Source organism: Pararge aegeria, chromosome 17 (assembly GCF_905163445.1).
Source record: "Pararge aegeria chromosome 17, ilParAegt1.1, whole genome shotgun sequence".
Taxonomy (NCBI): domain Eukaryota; kingdom Metazoa; phylum Arthropoda; class Insecta; order Lepidoptera; family Nymphalidae; genus Pararge; species Pararge aegeria.
The window spans coordinates 2,212,186-2,237,675 of record NC_053196.1 but is presented as its reverse complement, the minus strand read 5'-3'; the positions used below and the strand labels follow the sequence as shown (position 1 = coordinate 2,237,675).

Below are 25,490 nucleotides of genomic sequence, written 5' to 3'. Positions count from 1 at the left end.
CCATAATGAGTGAGTTGTGAGAAAATGTGTAATTCGCCATCTTGGATCGATTTTCATTTAACATTTATTTTATTTACAATCATAATAAACATATCTTTTTATTATCATAGCTAAAAACACACCCGACTAATCTTAACAACAAAAAAATAATCAAGATTTGCGTTGATTCAAACGCAGAAGAGAAGCAGCAAACACTAAATCAAATTTTAGTTCCGTGCACACTCGTTCAGCTTCACAACTTAGCGCCAAAATGCCAAAACAATTTGAAGTAAAACAAAGTGACAACAATAAAGTGACAAGTGTATAGGCGTATACAGTGTTAATAACAGAGACAAGCAACATAATGTGTTTTTGTGTTTTAGCGTCAACTTAGTAACGTCCTATTATAGTATAAAGGACTACGTAAACGATAAAAAAGCATGGGTGTAAATTATTGCTCTAACCAGGGTGCTCTTCTAATAATTTAAAATGACACTGTGAGATGGTGATAACAAAAAAAAAACACCCGGCTAAGTTTGTGGCTTCTTCTTAGACCAGGACGCGTTTGGTACCCTCGTAGCTTTAGTTTTATGTTTACGAATGTGGTTACCGCCATCATCTCACTACCGTGTAATTCTTATGTACGCATCAAAAGTGCCACCTATGGGCCGGGCCTACTTGAATAAAGATATTTTTGACTTTGACTTTGACTTTGACTTTAACTTCATCTGAATTTTTATCAAGTATTTTTGCAGCTGCCATAATCTCTTTATAGATAAATATTATGCATATATCTTCGTACAACGTGTAAATGAAAACCGAAATAATAATTCACAGGCTTTAGAAGTACATTATGTATCTGTGAAACCAAAATGCTAATAGTATTTCAGTAAACAATAGTTTTTATTGAAAAGAAATCAGACACAGCCCTAACATCACATGCAAAATTAAAATCAAGTGCCTAATAAAGTGACAGCAGTCATGCTGTCACTTTATTAGGTACGCGTCGCGTAGCGTAGTTACTATGCGCGTGTCGGTATTTTATCTTCAATAAGTAAAAACTTACGTTTTGAATCAGTTTATATGGAAAATCCTTCTTTTGATTTAATATTTTGTATTACTCATGCGGGGAAAGTAGTATCTTGACGCTCGCTGTTGCGGTTGAAAAATAACCGTTTGCCCATTTTAAAATTACGCGTGAGATTTTTCATAAATAAAACTGTTATTTGAGTGCGACAAGTTTACTTGTCGCACGTAAATTATGCTTGGCACACGCAAATTTAGATAAAATTGCTAAAATAAATAAAATAATAACAAAAAAAAACACAATCGACATATTAAAACTGAATTGAGGTTGACGCGTCTGACAGTTTAATTTTGTAATTAATTGATACTTTTTTGAATGCTTAATTTTTCAGCTATTATTTCTGGTCTGAGAAGGCTTCGCCCTTTTAAAAAATTCAAAAAATTTATTTTTTGTTTATTAATATTAATTAATTTTTATTTATTGTTCAAAATATATTTTTTTCTTCTTTTCAAACTTGTTATTTGCTTGTAAAGACTCGTGCTCGTGCGTTCAACTTCGCTTTCGTGGGCAATCGACAACTTGTCGCACTTGTTGCACAATATACTATTTACAGGGTGATTCCTTATGAAATATACTTATGCACTCATCAACAGTATTTCGTAATTCAGTAACACGCTGTATATTAGCAAAATTTGGATCATTAGTAAATAAGGCGGGCGAATCTTTCAGAATTAAATGAACAGTTTTGAGAGCAAATTATCTTCGGTAAATAGTTGTATGCCGTAGGGTGAATTCATTTATAATATTATTATGCTACCTTGTATTTAGGTCGTAGGTGGTTTCGTTAGGTTTAGAATGTTACTTTAATCATCACCATTATGAAATTATGAAATAACAAACACCCTTGCTCTATTAAAAGGTAACATGTAGAGTTTGTACTTACTATGCTGTTCTGTACTGCTAATAATGTACCCACATCGATAGACTTAACGGGTCTAAAAGCTGTTCATTAATTGTGGGCCATAATCAGCGTGGGTAAAACATAATTATTCATATTTAGAAATCAAAATTAGTTTATATAAAGTAGGCTTAAATAATTAAAAAACTTGAAACGTCAAGTCTGTCCGCTTGTAAACCAAGAAGAAGCCGGCATAAAACTTAGCAGTTAATCCTTCCAACATGGTATAACTTTTATTCATCTTCTCTGTGCGTGTGTTTGTGTGTGTGTGTAAGCCTTTGTTTTATACATTGTTATACTTATACTTATGCTAATATTTAGGTTTTGTTTAAATAAATCGTACCATTTCGAACTCAAGCGCAAACTCGTTGTAGAAAAAAACAATTTGCTAGAACTTTAGCATTTGTCTAAACTCCTAACCATTCGTGTTAAAATTTCGAACTGAACCGCTGAATTTGCAGACTGCTTTAATTTATTTAAACTGGAGCTACCCGCATTATATTGGTCTGAAATAGTTTCGATTGTGAACACAGTGTCGAATTTCGGAATAACTGCAAGTACTTACCTATCTGTGAATTTCCGTTGTGCCGAGTTTCCGACCAGTCCGGTGGATTAGAGCTTTAACGTTCAAAAATTCATTGATAGACCACATACTTATAGCGTAACTTGCATTTTTTAATGTCACGTAACTACATTTTAACTATTGCTAAAAAAGTCGATCTTAAGCGTTCATGAAGTCGTTGATAGTCCCGTACCGCTTAAGTTACGTTTTGAAATAGCCCGTAAAATTACGGTTTAGAGCTTAAATGTTCATAGTCGTTGATAATACCGCGTAACTTGCATTATTAAATACCGCGTAACTATACTTTTACTAATTTTTAAGAGCAGCAAGAAAACAATTTATCTTGTAAGTAAATAGACTCATTTTAATCGCTAGATTTTTTTAAAGTATTTCAGTGACATAAAACTAACCTTTTCTAACTAGCCTAGCCTAGCCTATTATGTTGTATAATATTTAAAATTTCGATATGTGTTAACATTCCTTCAACTTAAAAAAAAAGCACTCCTTACCTTACCGGCTTCTTTTCGGTAGAATCTGTATTCCGAACCGGTGGTTCGCAAAGACACACTGCAAACAGACCGACGCGACCTGTCGCTTCTAAAGTGCTGCGCACTTTAGAAGCGACTTCTCGACTCTTGAATTTTCTTTTTTTTGTTACTGTAGTTTTGTAGCTATTTTATAACACGAGGTAGGTAAGTAAAACCGAAAATATTATTTCAGGAGACAACGTCGCTCGTAAAAGAGATGCTGGGTTATTTCGGTTGGGCAATAAAGTATTTTTATATTTCCCGCCCAGGATCAAGGTTCCCATTTTAGCCAACACAATAATATTTTGTGTTACCAAAAAGGTTTCAGCAGTGTAGGGTTGAATTCATATTTTATGTAGCGCGGTAATACAGGAAACTATTTAGCTTAATCTTCTAACCCTCGCTGGCAAAACTAGGGCCCCAGAAACATTCGAAAAAGTCTTTGGAGACTGCCGATAGAAGTGTAAACTAAATCTATGTACATATTTACCTACAATGGCATATGGGAAGCGTTCGGTGATGTCGCGAGTTTCACGATTCTAGGGGCGGATAAACAAACTCTTTAAAAGAAGCAAAGCATCGGTGGTTCCTCTAGAGCTGCAGATGTATATGGGCGGCAGTGAACATTTATTAACCACAATAAATAAATTATAACATACTACAACAAGAGAGAAAGGACAGAGAAAAAGAAAAAAAAAGAAAATAATTTAGGCGTATGTTGCTTCATTGTGATCAACGGGTCACCTACTCAGCTCTGTGCCGCAGCACCATGGGAGCAAATGCCAAGGAATACTACAACGCTGATTTTCAGTAGGGACCAAAGGTCACGGGTTTTCGCGGACCGGCAGCGACATGGTCTGACGTAGTGTTTGTATACTCTATGGGTAAGTTATTGATAGATAACAAATATAATACAACACTACGTCTATATAACTTAACATTTATTACGAACATAAATTTAGGTCTACAAAAAATAATAAAAAAAAACATAATTAATACGATGCAAAAAGAAAATCAATAATAACAATATACTAATACTACAGTTTAAACTACTAACTGTAGGGCATAGTGCATAGACTATACTAAGTTAACAATAATTTGTTTTCCACGTTTTCGACACATCTGTCACCAGTGATCATTGCCACGTATTAAGTTTAATTTTGAATGAAATACTTGCTCCTTTGCCCGCTATTAATACAAAAAAAAAATCTCTGTGGGTTTTTGCCCGCGTTTACTTATTCGATCACGTGAAAGTTACCTGCTATTTACATGGAATCGGAAGAGCGCCATCTAGTGACATTTCTCAAATTGTAAATAGATGGCGCTATTCTATTACTAGGTATATAAATCTTACTGGGCTGACCTGTGCACTCAGATCTACCGTCGCTCGTTAAAAAATGACAATTATAAATAAATAACTTAACAATTTTGCATTGTTAATTTCCTGAGGATGCTTTGGCGTCGAATTTACGTATGCACTCTACATTGCCGTGCCGATCTGTTTGGTGTGGATTATGAAGATGAAAGAAAATATAAATTACACCATTGGTTTTCGCGATGTATGGTAAATTAAACTTAATTTTCATACACAATAATAATGAAACAAACGATATTGCCTATGGTGAGATATCTTCTGTAGATACTTTAACTTGCTCTGTGGTTTCGCGAAAACATTATTAATTTTACTATGATAATAAAGGAAGCTTTTCCTGAACTTATAGCCTTGTAAAAACAGTAGGTTTCAAAAAGGTTTATGCAGTGTAAGGTTGAATATATATTTGGAAGTGTGGCAACATTTTTTGCGTTAAGTTTATGTCGTTATTTTGCATTACACTGGCGCAACTAGAGGTGTAAAGAAAAATGTATTTTCGCTAAAACGTGCTTATTAATATTAAACGCTTTAATTTTATTTAAGTCCTCTATGATAAAGTAGACTTTGGAACTCAAAAAAAATATGTTTCAGCAATTTTTGAACAGCTTAAAAAATTTAACGTAGCTTTATTTTAAAGTCAAGAAGTGGGAAGTAGCTTATTTTATATAGGTACATACAATACATAGTGGTCCACCAATCTGCATTGGGCCAGCGTGGTGGACTACGGCCTTGAACCCTTCTCATTGTGGGACGAGTGGGCCGGTAATAGTTTGATATGATGAACATAAAAATTAATTAAATGGAAATGACGGTTTGTAATGTCAAAATGATAGCTTTTTACTATGATATACACGATTCTTGACCTTGACCATGACCTTCCTGGCGCAGCGGTGAGCGCTCTCGTCTTGAGTGGGAGGTCCCGGGTTGGATTTCCGGCATGAGCAATTATAATTTCTGAACCTAGTCTACCTACCCACAAAGACGTGCCGATAAGCGCTTTAGTGTTCCGGTGCGATGTCACGTAGAAACTTATTAGGGGTATGACTACCATACTCCCTAACAGGTTAGCCTGCTTCCATCTTAGACTGCATCATCACTTACCACCAGGTGAGATTATAGTCAAGGGCTAACTTGTAGTGGAATAAAAAAAAAACATACCGCCCTGTGTCCAGTCCATTTGAAGCGTAGGTGTCAAGCCTCATGAGCCTGTTACACCGGAAACCACGCCCTTCAGAGCGGCATTGCAACAATCCTGCTTAGCGGCAGAAATTAGCATGGCAATAGTACTTCCCCGGACGAGCTCTGGCTCAAAAAGCTCTAGGTACTACTACTACATTAAGATGTGTGAAAAAAAATAACGGAGTTTAAATATAGTGTAGATAGATATGTGAGATTTGACAGTCAAGGGCTAACTTGTAGTCGAATAAAAAAAAAGATAGATCTGAGATTACGTTGATCATTCATTTCGGCCAAAAATAGTTCGCTCTTTTACCGCTGAGCTATTGCAGCGTCTCAACCTTCACGTTAATTAAGTTCTTGGCCATCTACCTAATATCTGTATGGGATGATGAGATGAATAAAACAAATAAAAGATTCAGCGTCTGTCACACGCGTGCAAATAAATGTGCCCCGCCATATTTAATGCGCCATTGTTCCCCGGCCGCTTCCGGCTCAACGGGTGTTTGATTGTTTGTCTTTGTTTGTTGTTTATTATCTGCAATGTCAAGGTCAGGGGGGACAATTCAAAGATACGTAATTTTTATGTGAGAACATTTGGCGCCTTGGAAGTTAAATCGATAACCGGGATCAGTGACCTCTTCTATATGCCTGGGGGCTGTTGTCACTTTGTTTTTGTCTCCAATTGATGGACACCGTTTTTTGACGGTCAATTAAAGGCGCAGTGGGCAGGGACATTGCTTTCTGAGACCAAGGCTGGGTTCGATTCTCACAACTGAAAAATGTTTGCGTGATAAACTTTAATGTTTTTCAGTGTTTATCTGTATATTAAAAGTACTTATTTATGTAAAGAACTCTTTTCTCGAGTTCATATATCGAATCTTTTTTAAAGCCCTCACTTCAAGTCTTTAAAATCTTATAATTTCTTCTTGAAATAAACTCTTAAATATCTTTTTTAAATGTCACTTATCACTGTAAAAAAAATTGGTGATTTTAAGAATAGGTTCGATATATGAACTCGAGAAAAGAGTTCTTTACATGTATATTATTCATCAGTTATCTTAGTACCCACAACAAAAGCTACGCTTACTTTGGGGCTTGATGGCGATGTGTATATGTCGTAATATATATATATTTTTTTACTATTTTGGCCATACGAGTGTCCAAGGAACTAAAATATATCTTACTAAAAACAGTATAAGCGGTGATAGCCATGCCACTTTCGCTTTACTTTTGGGGGGCAGAGTTTAAACTCTGGCACGCACCTCCAACTTTTCTAAGTCATGTGCGCTCATGGAAACTATCGTTAGAAAACCTGCATGCGTGAGTCTTTCCAATAATATGCCAAAAGCGTGTGAAGTCCACCAATCCGCATTTAGCCAGCGTGGTGGACTTTGGCTTAAACCTTCTTATTGCGAAAGCGACCCTTGGGTTGATATGATGGTGATAATAATTATTATGATCCGAGTCGTGATTTGAAACCTGCAGTACCATTAGACCTCCTTTATAGTCCAACTACCAAACCAACGATGTGTGTTTTAATAACATTCAACGATATATAAGAAAAATCTTTATCCACAAAGCAGATTGCTGTGGAAATATTATTGAAATATCAAGAATTTCTTTTCATAACAATCACGTGTTTATTATACCGAACAGCATCTCTTCTTTTGCAAACCGGAGTTTTATATCAACTTGGACTTACACAATAATCAAAGTGCAGATTACAATCTAGTGAGACGAAATAGTAAACACGAATAAAGCCTTCGATAGAAGGTTACAAACAGAATTTAGTGAGCAAATTCAATTTGCCTCAAATAACTAAATACATCAGACAGATGCTTCTCATTCCGTGAATGCGTCAAATGACAACTATTACAAAGACACGGTTCAAATTACGAGTGTAATTACGTTCGCGAACTGTCTCCTATAGCTCGAACTGACATGTCGGGAAAATAACCTCAAGTTATTGAGTACTTAACTCGAGTCGTCTTACTGAAATTTTGTTATTGTTGTTTTTTTTCCTCTATACGTCCACTGGTGATGCAGACTAAGATGGCAGCGGGCTAACCGGTTAAAGAGTAGGTATGGCAGTTATGTTAAAACGATACCAGTAATCAGTTTCTACGTTACATCGTACCGGAACACTTAATCGCTTAGCGACACCTCTTTGCCGGTTGGGTTGTAACTGGCCACTCCCGAAGTCTCCCAACCAACCAGACCAGAAAAAAAAATTATAAATTCAAAAATTGCTACTGCCGGGAATCGAACCCGGGACCTCCCAGGGGGGTGGACAGATCATCACTTGCCAGATTGCATTTAAGGGCTAACCTGTGGTGAAATAAAAAAAAGGTAACAAACAAACCAACAAGGTTTAATAACAAGGTTGCTTGGAAGCATCCGGCTCCGCTTTCAGCTCTCACAAGATAGAAAAATGAATGTCAAAATGTAAAATGTAAATTGTTGATGTTGGGAAAGAGCAACTGCTGAGTTTCTTGCCGGCTTCTTCTCGGTAGAATCTGCCTTCCGAACCGGTGGTAGAGTCACTACAAACAGTCAGACTTGACGTTTCAAAAGTGATTATATTAGGCCTACTTGAAATAAATGAATTTTGAAAAATTTAAAAAAACAAAAAGAGACACTTTCCGTACATAATATTAACATGAAAATGGATTATATTACTTGTTAGAAGATTCATATATCTCATTCAAATGACTCGGCTCACGGGCGTAATTGCAGCTTTAATGTGAACCCACATTAGTTTAACGAGAGTATATTTTGACACGCAAAGGAGAAAATTGTCTGTTTATTTTATATATTGGATAGACGCATACGTTACTTTGCGGAGTTCCATGATCGTAATCATCATCATATCAACCGATAGACGTCCACTGCTGGACACGGAAATTCCACGGATCTGTGCCGCTTGGATCCAGCGGCTACCTGCGACGCGCTTAATATCGTCTGTCCACCTCTTTGGGGGTCGACCAACGCTGCGTACCAGGGGCTGCCATTCCAGCACCTTGGGACCCCAATTCGTTTGTATATTATGCAAATTAAGCTAAATTTTCTATACTCCGCGAAAGCTGGACAATCTGTATGGTGTTGTTTATATGTTTTTCTATCCTTATACTCCACACCAAATAGATCATCATTTATCGACAATGCACTCTCTACGCACGTTTCGCTCCGACACTGGAACATCCTTGGGAGATGTTGACTCTACTAAGAATAATTGTTAGTATAAAGTAACGAAGTGGTGACATACCATTGGGTAGGACCTCAACTTCACTTTCGAGAGGGTGAGCTCGAATCACAGCACCCACAATTTTCTAAGTTATGTGCGTTTTTTAGCAACTAAAATATCACTTGCGTCAGCCGTGAAGGAAAACATCGTGAAACCTGCATGCCTGAGAGTTCTCCATAATCTCTCTTAAAAGTTTGTGGAGTCCACCAATCCGTACTGGCGAGCGTGGTCGACTTATAACCAAAGTAATCAATAAACAATTAGTAATTTTAGAACAGGTTCAAATGATCAACATCGTCATCATCGTCATCATAAAATCAACCCATTACTGACCCTCTACGGGTTTCCTCCCACAATGAGAATCGGCTCACAAGGATTGGTGGACTCCACACACCTTTGAGAACAATATGGAAAACTCTCAGGCATGCAGGTTTAATTACATTTAACTTCGCCGTTATAGCAAGTAATATTTTAATTGCTTAGAACGCAAATAAATTAGAAGAGTTAGAGGTGCGTGTTGAGATTTGGTCCCCAAAAATTTAAGTCAAAGACCTACCCACTGGGCTCTCGTTGCTTTGAAATGATACATAAATAAAACTCACCTCCACAAAGCATAACACTATTTCACACCTACATTAAATAAATACTGTGTGGCAACATGAATTCTATAAATAACTGCTTCTCGATTCAATTCATTGTTTTATTGAGAGGAAAATGAATAAAATGACCGCTCTTGACACATCTCCATGACGATGAAAAGCGTCGAGTGACAGCCATTAAAATTATATTTTACGAGCTTTTGTTACAGTGTAGGTAAGCTGTTAACTTTGTGGTCAAATCTTGTAACTATGATGATTTGAACACACTTTGACTTGTAAGTTAGGAAACGAATCACATACTTCGTCATACATAGTCAAAGTCAAAGTAAGCCAGTAGCCGGTTGTTTTTTTTGGTATAACCATCTCACATTATCATTTAAGACTATTAAAAAAGCAATAATTTACACCCAAGTAATACTATAACTATTAGTTATGGTCTCAATCTTTATTTTGTTTCACCAATAATTTTTGGATTTACTTGATTAAACTACAGAGATCATCAAAAAATAGAGAAAGATAAATTCATTAAATATCTATTAATCTATTATCTCTATTTTTTTAAATAGTGTTAGGTATTTTAACAAAAGAATATACTGAGTTTGTTAAATTATTTATATATTTTATGAAATTTCTTATCACTAAAAAGTAATGAATATATTTATTTACATAATAACACAAGTAAATAAAAAATTACTATATACTAAGCAATTTTTTTGTAAACTTGTTTGTCAGGATAGAGACACTACGAACAAACAGTCCGTACGTTTTAAGAGTTTATATAGAGTAAGTAGGGCTACTTGAAATAGTTAATTTATGGATATTGGTTTTTTTTTTAATTTTTGATCATACTCGTGGTCGTGGTCACATTCCACAAAAAAACGAGCGAAACAAAAAAAAATATTATTTTTATAATATTAAATACGATAAATTCTTAAATGCCCGTTAATACTCTTAACAAAAGCACTTATAATATTTTAGCTAGCTCATGCGCAGCTTGATAACTTCGTCGAAACGTCACTCAGCTGTCAACGATTGTCACTCATGTAAGCACTCAGAGATGCAACAAGGAAGTGACTTAGTGACCCATAGACATTTGCAGTTCTAGAGCCAAAACGCATAGATTAATTATATTTGACGCATTAAACGAAAAAGTCCCAGTAACAATAAAGTAGTTTCGAAATGTTTATGGCCTTATAGATAAACTAGCGGACCCGCGCGACTTCGTCCGCGAATGACTGAACTTCAAAAAGTAGTCGTATGTTGTCGCGGACTGTTTTATAGAACTTTAAAGAAACAATTCCGATATACTTACTACATATTTCCGTCGTTTGGCGTAACGTTTACCGTTCACGCATCGCACGGATCAGAAGCTCTCAAAAAGGATATTTTTTGTCGTAGCGTGATGGTATACAGCCTTAATTAATACTACCAATAGCTTTATATTTCAACTATGCCTATCTAAAAAAACACGTTAATCTAAAACTCCGTTGCTCGAATTTTGAAAGACAAATGCGGAATAAATATGTTTGTTTGTCCTTCACGCCCTAACTTAGCAACCGATCAACTTGATTTTTGGCATAGAGCTATTCTACGATTCGCTATTTGGCATAGAACGATTCCTACGGGATTTGTTAAAAAACAGTACACCAGTATGGATTGTAACACTTATTAACTCTTTACGTCGGGGGTAAACTAAATGATAATAAAACATCCATGCGTCGTATTGTGTCTGGCAAATGTCCAATATAACCATTATCGGACACAAAGGCATTGTGACAAGGAAGTAGCAACTGTTGGGGTGGACGCACGCGTACAAGCGTCCTTGTATTTTAGTTTATTACTGGAGTTGAACGAATTAGGTATTTATTTAGACTTTTATACCGAGAGATGTCTCTCTTTAACGTCGATTTTCTGCTTTTATTTCATTCCACTACAAGTTAGCCCTGGACTACAATCTCACCTTCTGGTAAGTGAAGAAGTGCAGTCGAAGATGTTAACGGGCTATCATGTAAGAGGTATGAAGGCTATATTAAAACCAAACCCCTAATCTCGGCACGTCTTTGTCGGTAGGGTGTTAGTTACTCCTGCTGAAGCCTCCGACCAGACCAGACTGGAGAACGGTTCAATAAAACTGTAAATAGACGACGAATTCGCGGGCAACAGCCAGTTAATACAAATGTTTAATAATTAGTAACCTGACTATGTCGGTATCAGAAGTGGGATAAATATGTTATTAAGGTCTTTGTGTATATCGTACAAAGTTGAAAATAGCATAACAAAGGATATATCAAAAGGGCGGCCAGGTTATCTGTGAAGCGTTTCCTTCCAGGAAATTCCGAATGTAATCAGGTCAACGGTGAGTAAGTAAAGTCATTAAAATAAGTCTTTATATTTAGGAATTTGGTTTCGCAGTAATCGCTTTGATGACTTTAATTAGGCTCATATTACAAATTTAGAAACAAACTATCTTTAAAAAAAATGATTTATAAAGACTGTTCTGGACGGCTAGCATTTTCTCCACGGTATGTATTTCTCGAAGTGGATTAAAATGTTGTTCTTTTTTTATCCACATTTTTATTTACTCTCCGATTACAAGCGCTCGAGTGGAAACCATATACAAATAATCCTACCGAATATGAAAAATGCGAAAGTAAGTTTACTTAATTGTTTGTCGAAAGTTTGTTTGTTTGTTCATCCTTCAAACCTATCGTCTTGTTATTTGGCATAGAGATAGTTGAAAGGACAGAGACTAATATAGAATAATTGATTTGGCAGGTGGAAAAGTAAATTTTACCCATTTTCAGTGGAAATAATCGGGGCATAATTTTGTCTCTTGTCTATGGTCGCCGTGCTGTAGTTTCTGATGCCCAACGGGCTTCATAACGCTCTAACTGAAGCAAAATTCGTCCTTATGATTTTAGACGTTCTGTCCTTGTGAATCGAGGACGGGAAGCGTATGGGCTATTGAATAATTTAAGTTTATCGATTTGTAAAGGTATCATCCACTATGGTCCAATGATATTATCAAGGTTCGCAAGATTTATAGCTTTTGCCCGCGACTTCGTCTGCGTGGCAATTTTTAATCCTACCACGGGAACTATTTGAGAGATCGGTATAGAAAGTACATGTCCTTTTCCATATAGATAGATAGTTTGTGAAATTGACTTCAGAATTAGGTCTTCGCTCGTTAACAATTTTAATTCTACCACAGGAAATATTTGAGTGATCGGTATAGACTAACCATGTCCTTTTCCATAGCATAGGTGAAATGCATATTAAATTTCAAAGCTGTCTGCCCGCGGATAAGGTCGTAAACAATTTTCATTTTTCCATCGGGATCTCCTTAAGAGACTACCTTTAAGTCCCGATCCCTTAAACTACCTTTAAGGGATCGGGATAAACCCGATCCCTTAAAGGTAGTTTATGTATTTTCCATGTCAAAAGCTATATGCACGCCAAATTTCATTTAAACCGTTCGGCCGTTTTTACGTGATTGTATATATCCTACTAATATTTTAAATGTGTGGATGTTTGTAACTCAATCACGCAAAAACAGCGGAACGTATTTGGATGTTATATTTTATATATTTTATATATATATATCTATACATCCAAACTAGCCCATTGTGCCAAAAGGCTGTCTAAATGATAGTAATCGTTAAATCGGTATTGAATCAGCGTGGTGGGTGTGCTCTAGAACCCTCTCTCCTAGATTCGGTCGGGCAATAGCATGTTATAGAGTAATAGTAAATAAAATAATGTATGGAGTAGCAAACAGTGTAGACAGTGGGTGCGTAGCCTAAAGGCCTTTGAACCGTATGTCAGTACAAACAGGCTAAAGCTAACCGGCTTGGGAATGACACATCTGCGCTTGTAATGCTTCCCATACGAGGGTTTCCTGATACCCTCATTCCCATTCTTATACGACCAACGCAACGCCTATATCACATCGTAACGTAATCCCGAAGGTAAATAATTCCAAACCCATAGAAAACACCCTAATTCTCAATTGCAAGAATGTGTTTTAGTACAAGTAAAGCTTTTTGTGACAGAGCTTGTCCGGGGAAGTACCATCGCCATGCTTATTTCTGCTGCTAAGCAGCATTGCTGCAATGCTGCGGTCTGAAGTGCGCGGTTGCCGCTGTAATTACAGGGACATGAGCCTTAAAATCTACGTCTCAAATGTATGATGTAGAACTTGCTCCTTGCATGCCCTTTTGAAGTCTTGCTCTGTTTGCGATGGTTTTCCAATTACATTATATTTATATATACACATAGACAATTATAGATTATATAAGTAAAGACTAATATTATAAATGCGAAATAATGTTTTAGGTTTTTTTGTCCTTCCTTCCAGCTCAATCTAAGCAAACAAGTAGATTGAGTGCTGCCTCTTTTATTAATTTACTAAAAATATAAGGTTTATTTAACCGCTACGGCATTGGTAGAGTAATGTCTTATGATGATACAATAAAGATTATGGAAGTTGTAATTAACACAAATAAAATTAACACCATCAATATAGACACGATACTCTCGGGTACACACGCATGCACAAACACACACACACACACACCCACATCCACACGTAGACACGAAAAAACGCTCACACACACACACCCACACATATACACACACACACACACACACACACACACACACACACTTTTTAATCTGTTACATATCTCGGCATGGATGAAAGCATAGTAATTTTTTAATCGCGAAATCGTAACAGAAAAAACCCTTCGGTATTGAACAGAGGATATCGCAATCCGATAACTCAAGACAAATTCTAGACCGAACTATTCCTATCTATTTATATGTACAAAGTTATTGGAACGGCTATCTTCATAAAGGAATTCCGAATCGATTAATTCGCATCGAATACGGTGGACTATTTGATTGGCCCTTGTGGATACACCAACAGTTCGGAACATCACTCGTGCATACAATTAAACTTTGATTGACCGCTGCAATTGGAATTTGTTCGTTTGATATCAATACGCGCTCAAATAACTTCTTTAATCATTTATTTCATCGCCATTATTATCATCTTAAAGGTATGATAGCCTAGTAGTTAAGACTTCAGCTTTCCTTTCCTGGAGACCGAGTTCGTGGCCCGGTACATCCCAATTACTTTTCAATCCACCACGCTGGCCCAGCGCAGATTGGTGGACTCCACACCTTTGGGACCATCAGGCATGCAGGTTTCCGAACGATGTTTTCCTTCTCCGTTGAAGCAAGTGATATTTTAATTGCTTAGAACGCACATAACTTAGAAAAGTAAGAGGTGCGCCGTGGAATTCGAATCCGGCCCCTCAAAAGTTTAGCCGAATACCTAACCACTATGCTATATCGCTACCATTTTAGACTGCATCATCGGATACCACCAGGGGAAATTTTAGTCAAGAGCTAACTTTTAGAAATCCGATACGCAAAGTATCAAATGCCATCGTACGACGCCGCCTAGAAATCTGTTTTTTTTTATTGTAAAATCATAACCCTGGTTTAATATAACATCCATACAACTAGCATGATAGCCGGCTACCATCTTAGACTGCATTATCACATACCACCAGGGGAAATTGCACTCAAGAGCTAACTTTTAACGGAATAAAAACAATGCAAATCCAAACCGTAAACTATCAAATGCCAATCCTAGTTAATAAATACAGATGCAGTAGGCACGTATTGGCTACCACATCGGCATGCAAACAATCAATATTTATTAGTACGTACTCATTTATTGGGCGTTTAGTATGGAAATGATCGCGTGACGCCCGGAGGGTCACAGCCTAGATGTAATGCGCAGAATTTTACGCGTAAGGCAACAGCTGCCTACGTGATAATTTCTGAAATTAGTCCGCTCGGCCCTGGGCCCTGGGTACTGCACTACCGAAAAAGCCGCGATTTAACATTCAGTGCCCATGCCGCATAGAAATCTGTTTATTTTTATAATAAAACCATACCCCTGGTTTAATATAGTGACAGACGGTTCGCGCAGTTGGCAGGACCCTGCTTTCTGCATCCAAGGCCGTTGGTTCGATTCCCACAACTGGACTCTGGATAAATATTTGTGTGATGAACATAAATATTTTTCAGTGTCTGGGTGTTTATCTGTATATTATAAGTATTTATGTGTATTATATTCATAAAAATATTGATCATCAATCTTACTACCCATAACACAAGCTACGCTTAATTTGGGGCTAGATGGCGAAGTGTGTATTGTCGTAGTATATTTTACGAATATATTTATAACTAGTTGTTGCCTGCGACTTCGTCTGCGTTTGATTTAGTTTTTTGATGTTGCATTCAATTTAGTTGTAGTTCTAAAAAAAATTTAAGTATTCAGTATCGCTAAGCCTTAAATAAGGGGTTTGCTGCTGTCCGCTGAGGAGTTCTGTCCTCTATCGCCAACCACATTCATCAGATCTATACAAAGTTCGGGCAAAATTAAACACATATTATAACCTCTATAGTACAAAAATAATTATTTAAATCGGTTATAATTTGTCGGAGTTATGGTGTTAAATCGTCAAACACTTTCATCCCCTCCCCCAAAGGAACCGAGCTTAATGTCGGGATAAAAAGTATCCTATATTACTTCAAACACTTCCAAGAATATGTGTACAAAGTTTTATGAGGATCGGTTAAGTAGTTTTTTCTTGAAAGCGTAACAAACAAACTTACATTGACATTTATAATATTAGTAGGGATAGGGATATGGATTACCATACACCTAACAAGTTAGCCAGCTACAAACTTAGATTGCATCATTACTTACTACCAGGGGAAATTGCAGTCCAGAGCTAACTTTTAGTGGAAAAATAAAATGAAAATCCGATACGTCAAATATCAAATGCCAATGCTAGTTAATAAATACAGATGCAGTAGGCACGTATTGGCTACCACATCGGCATGCAAACAATAAAACATTTATTTATACGTGCTCAATTATATAGCGCTTGGTATGGAAATGATCGCGTGACGCCCGAAGGGTCACAGCCTAGATGTACTGCGCAGATTCGTACACGTGAGGCAACAGCTGCTTACTTGATTTTCCTGTGCATGAAGGATGTTCAATAATTTATTTATTATGATCATTATCTTATACTGGATGGGCCTTGATAAACGTGGCATAACGTGGGAATTAGGGGTATGACTACCATGCTCCCTAACAGGTTAGCCCGTTACCGTCTTACCACCAGTTGACATTGCAGTCAAGGGTTAACTAGTAGTGGAATACATAACTGTTACAACGACATGCTATAAATTTACAACTTTAAAAAAATGTTATTTACTTTGCAAGGGTCGTAGTTAAAGTATTGTTCTTCTGCCCGTAGTTTGTAATATCGGTGTGTTGTTGTTTATAAGGAAATTAGCGGTCCCTCGCGACTTATGCTCTCGCGGACTTTTGAAGTGAAACTTCTTTAGAATCGTTGTGATTTCAAACCGGATGCAACGGAAAACACGACAGGTAAGAAACCGAAATACAAAAATGTGTAGGATGAAGCCGGCAAAGAATGAGACAGAAATATACATACTATTTTATCTGTTTTTTTCCTATTTAAGTTATCAAGGAAACCGAATAATATCTAGATAAAGAAACAAACACATAAATTTATAGGACAGAGTGAGATAGAAAACATTATACAATTTTTTACCTATTCTAGTTACCGTGGAAACTAAATAATATACCTTAAATTTATCCTAATAATTCTGATACTCTACATCCACCTAATCTCGTAGGCAAATTTTCAGAAGTTACACTTCCGCCGTGTGCGAATAAATTGCACAGGATTTTTTTTTTGAACTTTTAAAAGGGAACAGGTTTGACATACATGATTTTATCGAAACTAACCGTTTACGCAGCGCATGGAGTAGAAGTTCTCGAAAGGAAAAAAACATCGATTTTGAAACATTCTACATTGGTGCTATGCTCCTATTGGTCTTAGCGTGATAATATATAGTCTATAGTCCGAAAGTAAGCTATCATTAGCCGAAAGAATTTTTCCAATCGGAACATCATCGGATCATAGATCGCTCCTGAGATCATCGTGTAGCCAAGTAACCGTAGCGTTGGTAGACCCCTGCCGAGGTGGATAGATGACACCAAACGAGTCGCAGGGGGCCACTGGACCCAAGCGGCACTAGACTGTGGTATTTAGAATTTCCTACAAGACATGTATTCCAGTGGACGTCCATTGGTTGTCATGATGACCATGAAAACGATGCTTGCGGTAGAAACTAAACATTTAGGTAGAAACTAAACTTATATGCTACAAATATATACATTCCAACACATTCAGGTATAATGGCATATCCATGTTCAGATAACATAATGAAATTCCGCAAAACTGCACTACCTGTTCCGATCTATCTCAACTTTTAATGTGTTTTTGACAGCTGTATACTAGCTCATGCCAGTCACTGAAAAATTAAAATTTCATACCATTCTATCTACGGAAAGCGACCGATTCCCTGACCGATTTCGGCAACAGAGAGATTTGCACTATTACGCGGGAGATATTACAATAGTGCACAAATGTGTACGCAAGCACAGGTAATTTCTATTCCCTCACGGCATAGACTAATAAGTCGGCAGCTCCGTCACGACCGGAGAGAGATCGGGCGCAGGACGTGCTTTCCGGGGCACGAAGCATATACAGGCTTAAATAAAAAAATACTACACAGCTTTCGGCCTTGTACTTCCTATGGTTAAAACAAGAACCTTTTTTTCTACGACTTTTCAAAATTCAGTTCTTATTTATTTCATTAAAAAAAATTTGTAGTTCATGTTATTTCTGTGAAGTGAATGACAGAGTCGTGGTTAGTCTTAGCGCGCTGTTGCCGATGTTAATTTACAGAGTAGTAACAAGTAGAGTATTTATGTAAAGTTTGAATACTTAATGTTTGACAAACTATCGTGATAAAAAAAATATTGGTTGTCTGTAAAGTCGGCTTACTGACGATAGTTGAACGTGACAACGACGACGTCGTAAGAAAATACTGATGGAATGGTTGCATTTTTCAAAAGAAAATTTTAATTTTATTTGTTTGATAGATATTATCGTTGCTATAAACAATTGACGGTACGGTAACGCCGCATACGTCATCTTTTTTCGTGCGTGCAGCCGGCTCCATCGAATTATAAGACGTTGACACGTCAAAAAGTCCTAGAACAAAAGTTGTGAGTTATAATGTAAGCAACTATAGGCCGAGAGCTTTCTGGTATCTTTTATTTAACCCTGTATAATAAAGATTTTCAATAGAGATTGACGCCATTTTCTATCGGAGTCACCTTGCATGATATATACCAGAGGTCTCCAACATTTTTTTTTGGTCGTAGATCACTTTAAAACAATTACTGGTTTCAGTGTACCCCTGTCGCTACATTTCAATCTCAATAGCAATAGCAAAACTCATAACCAAGTTATGGTCAATAAACTTTTTAAACAAATCCATCAAATAAGCGATGATAAAAAAACGCCATTAAAACTGTTTTTTAAAGTTTCACCAGAATTCAGAGAACAGAAACAGACAGACCTATAGACAACGCTACTTAGAATAAACGTAGTTTTAAGTGTCACGGGTTCTGGTGTCGGTCGTGACATACATTCAGTCTCACCGTGGTAAAGGTGATTTACACAACAATAAGTACAGTAAGTTATAATGATTCATCATGATCATGTCAACTGCTGGACAAAATTATTGAGTAGGGAGTTCGAAATACCACTGTCTTGTGCCACTTGGGGTCCAGCGCCTCGCTTGATGTCATCGGTGTCCAACGCTAACGCTGCGTTCACAGGTGCGACGTCACCATTCCAGCATCTTGGGACCCTTATTATAGCCACCAAGATCCAAATTCCATTTGACACATTATTGCTAAATCGAATGGACTGGTAATTGCCCGCGACTACGTTTGCGTGGACAATGTGTATGCCTATGTTAATTTCTGACCCCTTAAGAAACACTATGCAAAAAAACAATTCGATCTCTAGTGCTCTGTAATTATTATATTATTATTCTGAGAGTAAACCTGGTCCCCTTTTAGTATGTCTGTAAAGAGTTGATGAAGAAAGTAAGATACATAAACTATTTCTTGCGCACAATTAAAAATAAAAGACAAAAAAGAAACAAAATGAAAACAAAAAAAAAACAAAAATTAAAAATTCACAAACATTTTTATTTTTTGTAATTTTTGTTCTTATCTCCCATGAGGATGATGATAATATTATAGGTATCTCGATACTTAAACATTTTGTAAATAAATGAAAACCGAGTAAAGATAAAAGTAGGTATATCGGATCACAGTTCCGTCCAATCCGATCGGGTTATACGAAGACGTACATGTAAATTCGAGATTCAATATTAGTTTAGCTGAAGCATAAAACATTTTCCTACCAACAGCCACGTTCGGTCTGCCGGATATCTTCATTCCGAATTCTGTATCGCGAGGATTTTCGCAATATTGACCTTGTGGTTACGTGATACGGTGATATTGAGTTTATTGCAAACTGCCGCAAGATGCCGGCGTAGAATTCGTACCTCACCATACATATTCGGTTTTGTAGTAGTATAGGTTTTATTCGAGGAAAACAAATGGTTTCTATGGGATTTCTGAAAATCCGTAATTAACTCGATCCACAGATATTGTTGATGCACTACAGTGTTTCAATATTTTTGTTTTGTACCGGGTACAGTACTAATATACGTAAACTTAACACTCGTCTCGTAAAAATCGCTCTATCAATCGCCATAGATTTAATACAAACTTGTTTTATTCTTTATTACCACGATAATTATTTATACATCCAAACAAAAAAAATGTAAAAAAATGCTGTAAAGTGCAGGGTTTTTTAAACTATAATAACTTTCTATGAGATTATATTGATGATTACGTTTACATGTAACAATATTCTATGCCTAAAAATAAAAGTACCTCCCATTTGAATTTTCAATTGCATTATTGTGGTTAATGGCTCTCAACTGAGATGGATGTCGATATTTATTAATTAATTTCATTCATTTCTTTATTTATTAACTTATTTTTAAATTATAAATAAATAAAAACATGCACATTACAAGTTTTTATATATAGCACACACGCACAAAACCATGGACAGATATACACGTCAATTACAAGTGCACTTAGTATTGATAGTGGAACTCATTCGTGAGACGGGCTATGACAATGATTAAAAAATACAAACCCACCTACGCCATTTTGAATAAAACTATTATCTATGACTTGCAACTGTGATCGACCTGAAAAAGTGAGTTCAATAACAGATTCTCCGGTTGTCCCGGGCTTGATTCTCAGCAGACGCAATTTGAAACTTTTTAATTTCTGAATTTTCTCTACTTTGGTCTGGTGGGTGGCTGAGGCCGTAGTTACCACCCTACCACCAAAGACGTGCCGCTAAGCGATTTTTCTAACAGGTTAGGCCGCTGCCATCTTAGACTGCAACATTACTTACCGCCAAGTGACATTGCATCGAGGGCTAATTTGTAAAGAAATAAAAAAAAAAGCATGCAGCAGGTAGCTTAGGTTTATTATTAAGATTATATAGCTGAGAGTAGATTCAATAGTTGCAGTTGGTTAAGCAAGTTAAGATCTCACACGTCTCCCTTTAGACTAGAGACGCGAACTAAAATTGCGCTCTCTGATCGACTCACTTCCATACATCGTTGACCAAATAGATACGTACGGCTGTACGTAATAGTACTGAGGGATACACTTGGGACCAGAAATATGATGCAAGTAAGTACATTATCTAGTTAGAATTATGAATAGCTTATTGAATAAGCGTATGTTATAACCAGTTTCTATTATGCCCTTTATTATTTATATATCCGTTAAAACAAGTTAATTAATAGTTTATACAATTAAATAAAATCGTAATATCTGTCTGTTATTTTTAATTTATTGCCTGTTTTAATATGTGCATTAAAAAATTACTTCAATCAAATCAAAAAATACGTTTAGAAAAATATTTTCCCTGCCTATGTCCAGACTAATTATTCAGAACGGCTGTATCGATAAAATAAATATATATATATATATCTATACTTATAATAAAACTGTAACTGGAAGATTTCTGTACATTTAATATATTTTGAAAATTTTAACCGGTGGATGCTTAATAATCGATACTGAGTCCAAAACTGATTTTTATTTAATTTTGTCTGTCTGTCTGTCTGTCCGGGCATCACGTGAAAACTACTGAAGAGATTTAAATAAAAATTGGCATAGTGGTAGCTGGTATTCCGGGTCAACATATAGGATACCCTGACTTGCATGCTTTGTCCCTTTTATATCGTGTCCTATTCTTTCCTCAAACACCACCTTATTTGAAGGAACGATTTATCTTTTACGGAGTCGACGGCCAGAATTTGCTTCAATCCTGCACCAACGGCAAACTCCAGGTTCCATACAATACCACGAAATACTATGGTAACTCTTTTACAGTTAATTGTGTCAGACTCCGGAATTCCCTAACTGCTGACATAAATCCCTAAATATCCTAATAAACTTAAAAACTCTAGCCTGCCAACCCGAAGAAGCCTGAAGATGAAAGCCTGCGTTTGAGCCAAACATTCGTAATACAAACCGACGAACCGTATTTTTTAATTGTTTTTCTCGGGATATACATTAGTTTTCCCGCGATTAAAATTTATTAAAATAAATATCCTATGTGCGTTTACTAGGATGCAAGCTCTCTCTTTGCATAATTCCGCAGTAATCGGTTTGGCTGCAAAGCCTTGCATAGTTTTCAAAGGCTACGTTTAAATCCCCTGTATAAACGTTACCCTGTTGCTTTTCCAGGTATAATTATGCTTTAGTTATGGCGTAGGACAAATAAAACAAACACATTCGCATTTATAATATTAATAAGTAGGATAGGATACACAAAGTAGATAGCTCAGCTTAGTGTGCTCGCTAGCGATATGTTCTGTTGTGACTTATAACAATATTTACGTAATTTATGTAACAAATAAGTTGTAATGTTGATGTTCAAATAAACTTTTCATTTATTTTTTTTAAAGTCTGGTTATTAACTTATCATATCCACCCATTACCGACCCACTACAGGGTACGGGTCTCCTCCACAGGTTAAGGCCGTTGTCCACCACGCTGGCCCAGTGCGTTTTGGTGGTCTCCACAAACCTTTGAGAACATTATGTAGAACGCTCAGGCATGCAGGTTTCCTCACGATGTTTTCCTTCGCCGTCGAAGCAAGTGATATTTTTAATTACTTAAAACGCACATAATTTTGAAAAGTTATAGGTGCGCGCTGGGACTCGAACTCGGCCCCCCGAATGAAGTCGAGTTCCTACCCACTGCTTTTAAACTTATTTATAGTAATTAATTAAAGCATATGTGCATTGTGCATGCATATATTATTTGTTTTGTTTAATTACATTAATGTTAAGATTTCTTTTTGCAGTGTATGAAGTATATAGTAACTTGAACACGTGTATAGTTACGTAATCTTATAACTATTCAGTAGTGCCCACAACACTGTTTAGTTCTCCATTTAAGTGCGGCACTCATTAGAATGTGTACGTTTTTTTTGTTACGGAATTCCGCCGGTTATGTATAACATTGGTAAAATCGCCAGGTGGATGTTTTTTTTTTTTCTATTTTTAACAGACTAGCTGCTCCCCGCGGTTTCATTCGCGTTAACTAAGCGAAAGAATGTAGCATTGGATAGAAATAGGCGTTACTTTGGGGAACTAAGATGAATTACGGAAATCTGTAAGATGCAGGCAGAACCGCTTGGTGTGGACTATAAATATTGAAAAAATTAAAAAAGTGATGAATGAATGAATGAATGAATGAATGAATATACTTTTATTGTACACCACATAAACATACAGTAAAAGTTGGAGTTGGAGAACTCTCAGGCTTCTTCAAGATGTTTTCCTTAACCGTTGAAGCAAGTGATATTTTAATTAGGTACTTAAAACGCACATAACTTTGAAAAGTTAGAGGTGCGTGCTGGGAATAGAACTTGGCACTCAGAAATTGAAGCCTGACCACCGGGCTTCATCGCTTGTGCTTGCTTCCTCTGGATAAATAAATAAATAAATAAATATACTACGACATTTCACACTTCGCCACCTAGCCCCAAAGTAAGCGTAGTTTGTGTTATGGGTACCAAGATGACTGTTGAATATTTTTATGAATAATATACATAAATACTTATAATAAACAGATAAACACCCAGACACTGAAAAACATTAATGTTCATCACACATACATTTTCCAGTTGTGGGAATCGAACCCACGGCCTTGGACTCAGCAGGGTCGCTGCCCACTGCGCCACTCGGCCGTCTAAATATATAGATAATTCTATATTTATTATTAGTCCTGTCCTCAGATAGAAGTGGAGCCACTGGCTATCCAAACAACAAACAATATTGTTCTAGATATTAGAAGATTGAGTTTCTCTTATAACTAACCCACTTTTCAAACAAAAAGGTTAGCAAAGTGCCGGCTCGAACGTAGTTTCCCGTGGAACCATAAATACACTAGAAAGACTTACAAACTTTTTGTATGAAGCATCATCATAATAACTTATTGTGTAAATCTTATAGTTCTTGGCAAGTGATTATTTATTCTCTTTAGTTTATGTTATGTTTGTGTTTTCATTGTAAGTATTAATAGTTTTTTTTTTATACACTTAAAATAATTATATATTTTATATATATTTTATGACAATACATACATAGCCATCTAGTCCCGAAGTAAGCTTGTGTTATGGATACTATGGTGACTGGTGAATAATTTTATGAATAATATACATATACGTACGTATATCGGTTGATATGACATCATCATATCAACCGATATACGTCCACTGCTGGACATAGGTATTTTCTAGGGAGTTTCAAATTCCATGGTTCTGTGTCGCTTTCTTCCAGCGGCTACCTGCGACGCGCTTAATGTCGTCTGTCCACCTCGTTGGGGGTCGACCAACGCTGCGCTTACCAGCGGGGCTGCGTTTCCAGCAACTTGGGACCCCAACGTCTATCCTTTCTCCGAAATAATAATAATAAATAATAATAAATATACTTCGACAATACACACATCGCCATCTAGCCCCAAAGTAAGCGTAGCTTGTGTTATGGGTACTGAGATAGCTGATCAATATTTTTTTATGAATATAATACACATAAGTACTTATAATATACAGATAAACACCCAGACACTGAAAAATATTCATGTTCATCACACCAACATTTTCCAGTTGTGGGAATCGAACCCACCGCCTTTGACTCAGAAAGCAGGGTCGCTGCCCACTGCGCCACTCGGCCGTCAACATAATATACAACAACATCCAGACACTGAAAACCACAGACATAGACAAACATAAGCAGGGTGGCTGCCCACTGCGCCAATCGGACACAGTTAAATAACAACTAAAAACTATACAATAGTTTGATGCCGGGATCAGCTCTCTATAATATAATGAAGTATAAAATAAATAGGAATTGCTTGGTCATAAATAAAATTATAATATTACGAATGCTGACATACCCCAATCTAACTAAGTAATTACGTGTATTTTTTGTTTCATACAATTAATTCCTACGTTTTCTTGTTCCAGGTTTACATTGCCGCTTTGCATCAATATTTAAGTGTAAGTGCCTTTTTTAAATGTTACGACTAATCGGAGACTATTTCCCACATAGTAATTATCCATGATGTGTAATATCTAATAGAAGTTTTAATTCCGCTAACTTAAATATAACTTAGACAGATCCCTGCATTAGGGAAGTTTTCCTGGTGCCTGTAGAGGGCCAGCGGAAAAAGTCGGAGTTTGCTGGGTTTATTGACCGCGTATGTTCGATTTCTTACTTAGAAGCGCTGGTGGGTAGGTGGTTATTATGGCGGTTTCTAAGTTTCATTGTTAAAGAAATCCACAAAAAACTGGCTGAACAATCACCATCATCTCTTAGCCCAATAACGTCCCTTAAGCTGCCTTCTATCTAAAAGGAAAGAAGGCGCTAAAACATGGCTCCACCATGTT

General features: G+C 36.6%; 1 protein-coding gene across 3 annotated transcripts in view; it reads left to right on the top strand.

Moving 5' to 3' along the window:
• LOC120630837 (Ig-like and fibronectin type-III domain-containing protein 1) overlaps positions 1-25,490 on the top strand; it is a 225,004-nt gene that overhangs the window by 57,440 nt on the left and 142,074 nt on the right. For all 3 annotated transcript variants that reach the window (XM_039900132.1, XM_039900133.1, XM_039900131.1), the window contains one exon: positions 25,068-25,100. The gene's annotated coding sequence lies outside the window, so the exon portion shown is untranslated. The remainder of the gene's footprint in view (positions 1-25,067; positions 25,101-25,490) is intronic.